The sequence below is a fragment of the Lissotriton vulgaris genome, unplaced genomic scaffold, assembly GCF_964263255.1.
Source record: "Lissotriton vulgaris unplaced genomic scaffold, aLisVul1.2 SCAFFOLD_4589, whole genome shotgun sequence".
NCBI classification, from domain to species: Eukaryota; Metazoa; Chordata; class Amphibia; order Caudata; family Salamandridae; genus Lissotriton; species Lissotriton vulgaris.
Genome location: NW_028244207.1, coordinates 127,784 through 136,200, shown reverse-complemented (window position 1 = coordinate 136,200; position 8,417 = coordinate 127,784).

Genomic DNA, 8,417 nt, shown 5'->3' with positions numbered 1-8,417 from the left:
TATACTAACACATATTTACTTTACTCTCTTATACAATCTCTGATACATGTTCGCAATGATCCATACAGCCACTCACACATTCACTGGCTCTTATGCACAGTTATTTATATATGTCACCTCTCACATGTACTGTGTTTTACATATGTACTTACTTTGACATGTAGCACTGAGATATCCATTCACTCACTAATACACTCATGCACAGTCAACCGCCCATACAGCTGTTTCCACATGCACTTTTGAATCTATACATATAGTGAATCAACTACTCACACATCTATGTACAGAGTCACACACCTCCCAGCCACCCATACACACACACTCAGTTTCCCATACAAATACTTGGACAACCAATCAATAACCCATACAGTTACTCATATAGCTACTGATCAACATATGCAGCAGTTTGTAGAACAACAGATATAATGATGCACAAATTAAAACAGTTTAGTCACTAACCCATGCACTCAGTGAGACACATTTAATCACTCACTCAATCAGTCAGTCATGCACCTAGTAAATCCTTCATCCAGACACTTATATATCCACTCATTCTTCAATATGTAAAACATATTTTAACTTTACAGAAACATACAGTCACTGGATGTTGTAATCAGTGATGTCATCAGTGATGTCATTTGAGATGTCATCAGTGATGTCATCAGTGATGTCACTAACCATGTCATGAATGATGTAATATGTGACATCATCAGCAGTGGATTGCGGGTGCGCGATATATAGTTAGCGCATCTAACTATATATGGAATTTCAATGGTTTTATGCGAGTAAAATAAGGTTTTCTAAATGCAAATCCCTAACTATATATGGCCTAAAACCAATGGTTTTTTCATTGAATATATATATATATTATATATATATATATATATATATATATATATATATATATATATATATATATATATATATATATATTCACTGAAAAAACCATAGGTTATAGTCGATATATAGGTAGGAATTTGCATTTACAAAACCTTGAAAATTCAATGAAAAAACCATTGGTTTTAGGCCATATATAGTTAGGGATTTGCATTTACAAAACCTTATTTTACTCGTATAAAACCATTGAAATTCCATATATAGTTAGATGCTTGTAATGGCAGTGTTTGTGGCTTTATTTAGCAGTGATAATAGATCATTATTCTTGCTCGCATCTAGTATAGGCCTTCTTAGCCTGTGTTGGTCCTTTTAAGCCTTTTTCCAGACCTAGAAGAGGATAGCTGCTTAATATGCCTTTATTCTTGACTTTAACCTGTCTATTGCCTATTGGCTTTGACATATTAGACATATTGGTATGGTTCATGTAGGTATTCTGACAGAGCTAAGGAGCATTTCACCCCTTTCAGGCCTAAAGCTAGAGAGACTCCATCTTGATGGAAGCAGAGAGGCTTTCTAGGGCAAAAGTAATGTTTATAGTTATAACTGTTGTCCGCCCTAAGCGGACCGGAGAGAACCGGCCAGAGCTGAATCTAATCAGGAATTGTTCCCGGGCTCAGTCTCTAGACGAAACAAGCAGACTGGTCACTGTGGGAGCGTCTAGCGCAAGGAGCCTGGTGCATGGGATTGGTCAGAAAAAGCTGCTGGCTGGAACTTTCCATGAGGAAACAGCATTCTATATTTGTGAAGTGCAGAGGCGGAGTCAGTCAGTCGAAGAGGAGTCGAGGAGAGAGTGAGTCGTGCAGAGGAGAGTCCAGCAGAGAGGAGCAGTGGAGTGGAGTTGGCAGAGAGAGAGAGAGGGTTCAATCTGGAGAAGAGCTGAGTTGAATAGTGAGCTGGAACTGAAGGAAGCAGTCAGAAGCAGTTGTTTATCAGGAGGAAGTGTGAATAGCTGGAGTCTGAAGTAATGCCTTTTAGAAGAGATAGAGGAGAGCTCGTGGATTAACCTATGGGAGCAGATGGAATTGGACATTGGCGCAGAGAAAGAGCGACTAAGATAGTAGAATGAACGGTGATCAGAGCGGCAGGAACCATTAAAGAGTGAAGACGCAAAGTGGAGAGACAGTCAGAGCGGGGGAGAGGAGTCCAGAGACAGAGCGATCAGCGCAGAGGTGTACCCAAGAGTGCAGGAGAGGAGAGAGAGCATGAGATGAGCCAAGGCACAGACGAGAGAGGAACCCAGATGACAGCTAGAACAAGACTTCACACTAATCAGGTGATATTGTTTTCATCACATTAGCTACACTTAATCTTTTCCCTTTCAGCGGAGTGTTCCTGTTATGTGTAATCCTTCTCTTTCAAGCGGTGTGTTCTACCTATAGCCTTTGTTAGATTTGCATAAATGTTTATATTACTGTAATAAATGTCCCCAGTTTATAACTAACTGGCGTGTAATCCCTATTCTTGTTCACTAAGGGTAAACATAGCTCCTAGGTAGTTGCTGCATGAATGGATGAGTAATCCCAATCAGGTAAGTGGTGATCACATAAATAGGGAGTGAGTGGACCTTTGATGCCAAGAGCCGGTAATACACAATAATCTGGACCCACATCTAAAGTTATTATTGTAGTTTCATCCCGAGTAGACAGCTGAGATAATATCCCAATATATATATATATGTATAGGTGTTCATAGGAATGTGGTCGTCGTTTGACATGCGGCGTTAATGAGAGCACTGGAGTGTCAAACCAGTGTGTAAAGCCACCGGATTGTGGTAAAAGACTAAGTGAGAGCGGCAGGAGGGACACTGCCGTGGATGTTTCGCAGGATCGCGAACGCTTGGAAAAGGAGAGCACGGGGGCTGCAGACCCACGTGTGTAGACGCACCAGATTGTGTGTCAGATCTGCCCTAGGGTAGAACGGTCTGGGTCAGGGTGGCCGCGAGACCAACTGATGTAAATAAGTGTGGTGTAGGGTATGGATATCCCTAGTAATCAGTGAGTATTCTTAGTATCCCTATAGATTTAGTGGTGTTTTTGATAATATGAGCTTGTATATTGCGAGTTCCCTATCCTCAGGTAGGTACCAGGTGCCTGGATAGGTGGTCCTGAGGACGGAAGGTGAGTACGTTTTGGCTGGGTCATAGGGGCCCCTGGGGGCTGATCCCATCTAAACAGAAAATCCAGCCATTACATTTTGGCGTAGTCGTCATCTTACGAAGCCTGTGTGCCTGGCCATGTGTTTAGATTGTCTCCCATGTGTTGTTAGTGAGTGCCATGAACGCCAATTACATTTTGGCGTAGTCGTCATCTTACGAACTCTGTGTGCCTGGCCATGTGCTTAGAGAGTTGCCCATGTGTTCTGAGGGAATGCCCTGAACGCTAGTTCCATCTGGCGTAATGTTGCAGTTTATGTAGCCTGTTAGACCTATTGGCTTGAACAGTTGCAGCGTGAGGAGATTGTATTACATCATGGCATTTGGTTTATTCAGGGTGGAAGGAATGGTTTTCATCTTGGTGTTTAAACTGTCAGAGTTGAAGGATGGCATTACATGAGGAAGCCAGTTACATCTATGTGATGGTCCAATTGTATAAATGTGTGTAAAAATGCTTTTAAATTGCCCATTAAATTGCTTGCTGCATCTGCTTATGCTGTGCAATGTGAAATGTGTTCATTTTAATATGATCTGTGGAGTTTTTAGAATATAGCTCCTTGTAAATATGGCTTTAGAATAGCGCCATTTTAATGTGCCTTGTGAGGTGCATGTTCTCATGTTGATCTGCTGTGTTGCTTGTGAATGGTGCTTTGAATATATTCCTTGTGAAAAGCGTGTCGTTTTTTTGAGTTTGTTTATTGTCTTGTAAATATGGCTTTAGAATAGCGCCATTTTAATGTGGTTTGTGAGGTGCATGTTCTTTTGTTATTTTGTTGTGTTCCTTGTGCATTGCGCCTTGGAAATGTTGTTTGTGAAAGGCTTGTCTTGTAAATATGGCTTGTGAATAGCGCCATGTGGTCATGGCTTGGACAGGACATGTTCTCATTACGTTTGGCAGGAGAGAGCTGGATCTTTCTCGGGTGCTTGGGGATAACGTTTTTGAAAATGTGTACGTGTTAGCTGTGAACGTGAAGAAATGTGCTAATGATTTTCCCATGTATAAATGGACGTTGGGAAATGTTTCCATTTGAGCTGCCAAAGGGTTAATATCTTGAGTTGAGATGGCAGCCTTTATTTTTTACATGCTGTCAACATGCATGGTTATCTGACCTGACTATAAAAGTCAGTGAATTATTTTAAGGATTTTTGATGGTTTGATTTTGACTTTTTTTTTTGGTTCCTTGGTCAGCCTACGTGCTTTGTCAGTTTCTTGACGGAAAGGTAACATCTTGTGTTTTGAGAAGGGTTCTGTTCATTTCACATTCCTTTTGAAATGCGTCTACGAATTTGTGTGGGTTCACCTTGGAATTGATGTGGTTATAAATCAACCTTACGGAGAAAGCTGTGTTCTTTTAAAATGAGTGAAATGTTAAAAAGATAGCCCGTTACAGTGCACGCTACGAGCTGTTTTCATTAATTATTTCTGTGAGGGGTTTCCATCTAGACAGGAATGTGATGGTTGCAATAATAATAGGTTTAGAATAATAAATCTTGCCCGACAGTGCGTGGTAACATGTGCTTTTAATTAGTGTGAGGCAACCATGTGCTTTTAAATGAAAAAAGTTAAAATGTGACATTATTATTTTCCCAAATGTGAATTAAAATGTATGCTTTTATAAATGTGTCATCAAAAAATGTGAACTTAAATATAATGTTGAAATGAATATGCATTTTATGCTGTTTTACAAATTATTTCTTTTTGACAAATGGGCCATGTTAATTCGTTTCTCAAATGCAGAATGTATATAATTTGGTGTGCAAAAGATAGTTGCCCCTTTTAAATAAGTGCTCATATTTTTAAATGTTTTGTGGACAAACGTCTTTTTAAAAAAAAATTGGATCTTTTTTAATTGGCAATACACTGTAACAGAATTGTTTTTTTTTTATTAATATTCGCCTCCGTTAGTTTGAGAATCAGGCCATGAGAACAGGCAAAAGGAATTTGTTTTTTGACCTTGGCAGCCCAGCTGGTCTGCGCAGACGAACTTTTTTTTCATTCTGCAAGTTTCGATCACGTCCCAGTGTGTTATGATGGGCTACAATCCAATTTTCTTCCGCGCACGGCTTGTTTATTTAAGGGCGGGGTGGCCTGGGCTTCTCTGACCATGGAAATTGGGAAGCTTGCAGTGCCCTGCTGATGCTGTCATCATTTGGCAGTATTTCAAATTTTTTTTTTTTTCACACTGTAGCATGACTCTTGCCCAGAAGGGTGGGACTGGCTTAGTTAGGATTAGGGTATGTTAGGCCCCACTCAATGTTACTAAAAGTTAAATTTTGAATGTTTTTAATTAATTAGGATATTTTCTTTTCAATAATGAAAGGCACCCGGGGTGCTTTTTAAATGGAAAATTTTATTTTACAAGAATAATGATACTTCTTCTCTGGTTTCTAGGATTGCTGCAGTTGGGGTGCGTGCGTGCATCTGCCCACTCCCTTTATTTGTTTTAGTTTTTTATTTTCATGTTATTATTTTAGTTTATTGTTTTGGATGATGGAATCAGACCAGACCAGACCAGACCAGACCGGGTGATGGATGGCCACATTGGAGGAAGTACCGAGGATGCAGGGTGGTGGCCTACACTGAAGAATTTGGACATTAAATAATCCCTTGGACAATCTGGCCCCACTTTTAAAGAACAAGAAAAAAAAAATGTTTTATTTGTAACAGTATTATAAAAAGAATTTGGACATTGAATAATCCCTTGGACAAGCAGGCCCCACTTTTAAAAAGAAATGAAACCCAAACATATTTTATTCGTTACAGGATTGTAAAAGGACTTGATTCATAATCCCTTGTACAAGCAGGCCCCACTTTTGAAAAGAAATGAAACCCAAACATGTTTTATTTGTTACAGGATTGTAAAAGGACTTGATTCATAATCCCTTGTACAAGCAGGCCCCACTTTAAAAAAAAAAATATGTCACCTATTATAGTTTTTCCCAAATGAAGGACTTTTTTTGAATGATGGCGCACATATGTGCTCCACTGTGTGATTTAAGATTGATGTTACACTAGTTATCTTGTAGACTGGGGTTGTAGTTTTTTTTTACTGTTCTTGCATTTTCACCTTAATTGATCAAAGGGTGGTTACCTTACAATTTAGATGGTTCTGGGTGGTGTGTCTTTTAGTATGATTATGTGTTAATGTTTATCCAGACCTTGCAACAGTTTGTCATGTTTATTTCTCAGATTTCACCTTAAATTGACTAATGTCAGCAGGTAGGCCTCATTTAGGCCTATTGTTATTTTCATCTCACATATTAGCACCTACACCAATAGTTTCATGAGTCATCATTAGCTTAAGTTGCCTATAGTACGTAAGGCTCATTTAGGCCCTTTCTTGTTTTCTCATTAGAAGTTGAAACACATTTAGTTTTTAAGTTCACAACTGTAGGTAGGCCTTATTTAGCCTTAAGTTGTCCGAAGTAGGCCCATTTAGGCCCCTTGCTGTTTTCATTCAACACATAAGCCCCTACATGACTAGATTTCACCAGTTATCATTAGAAGTTGAGGCACATTTAGTTTGAGGATGCTTTGGTTAGTTTCTGTTGTTATCAGATCCAATCTCAGATATGTTTCAGCATTCAGGTCAAGGGTGCTTTGATTTGTTTTTAGGTTTCTATTCCCTACAATTGAGTTTCAGGTGGAATTTCCTTGAGTTGTCATTGTTTTTAGGGAGTTTTTTAGGTTTTGATTTGTTGATAGATTTTGTTGATGTTTGTTTATTTAGATGTTATTATTTGTCAGATGTTCGCAAGATAAGGATCTAAGGGTGGATGGCAGGGATATTTAGCAGTGATATAGATCTTATTCTTGCTCACATCTAGGATAGGTATTTTTAGCCTATGTTGGATAGATTATGTTGATGTTTGTTTAGATGGATGTTATTGTTTATAAGATGCTCGCATGATAAGGATCTAAGGGTGGAGTGTAATGGCAGTGTTTGTGGCTTTATTTAGCAGTGATAATAGATCATTATTCTTGCTCGCATCTAGTATAGGCCTTCTTAGCCTGTGTTGGTCCTTTTAAGCCTTTTTCCAGACCTAGAAGAGGATAGCTGCTTAATATGCCTTTATTCTTGACTTTAACCTGTCTATTGCCTATTGGCTTTGACATATTAGACATATTGGTATGGTTCATGTAGGTATTCTGACAGAGCTAAGGAGCATTTCACCCCTTTCAGGCCTAAAGCTAGAGAGACTCCATCTTGATGGAAGCAGAGAGGCTTTCTAGGGCAAAAGTAATGTTTATAGTTATAACTGTTGTCCGCCCTAAGCGGACCGGAGAGAACCGGCCAGAGCTGAATCTAATCAGGAATTGTTCCCGGGCTCAGTCTCTAGACGAAACAAGCAGACTGGTCACTGTGGGAGCGTCTAGCGCAAGGAGCCTGGTGCATGGGATTGGTCAGAAAAAGCTGCTGGCTGGAACTTTCCATGAGGAAACAGCATTCTATATTTGTGAAGTGCAGAGGCGGAGTCAGTCAGTCGAAGAGGAGTCGAGGAGAGAGTGAGTCGTGCAGAGGAGAGTCCAGCAGAGAGGAGCAGTGGAGTGGAGTTGGCAGAGAGAGAGAGAGGGTTCAATCTGGAGAAGAGCTGAGTTGAATAGTGAGCTGGAACTGAAGGAAGCAGTCAGAAGCAGTTGTTTATCAGGAGGAAGTGTGAATAGCTGGAGTCTGAAGTAATGCCTTTTAGAAGAGATAGAGGAGAGCTCGTGGATTAACCTATGGGAGCAGATGGAATTGGACATTGGCGCAGAGAAAGAGCGACTAAGATAGTAGAATGAACGGTGATCAGAGGGGCAGGAACCATTAAAGAGTGAAGACGCAAAGTGGAGAGACAGTCAGAGCGGGGGAGAGGAGTCCAGAGACAGAGCGATCAGCGCAGAGGTGTACCCAAGAGTGCAGGAGAGGAGAGAGAGCATGAGATGAGCCAAGGCACAGACGAGAGAGGAACCCAGATGACAGCTAGAACAAGACTTCACACTAATCAGGTGATATTGTTTTCATCACATTAGCTACACTTAATCTTTTCCCTTTCAGCGGAGTGTTCCTGTTATGTGTAATCCTTCTCTTTCAAGCGGTGTGTTCTACCTATAGCCTTTGTTAGATTTGCATAAATGTTTATATTACTGTAATAAATGTCCCCAGTTTATAACTAACTGGCGTGTAATCCCTATTCTTGTTCACTAAGGGTAAACATAGCTCCTAGGTAGTTGCTGCATGAATGGATGAGTAATCCCAATCAGGTAAGTGGTGATCACATAAATAGGGAGTGAGTGGACCTTTGATGCCAAGAGCCGGTAATACACAATAATCTGGACCCACATCTAAAGTTATTATTGTAGTTTCATCCCGAGTAGACAGCTGAG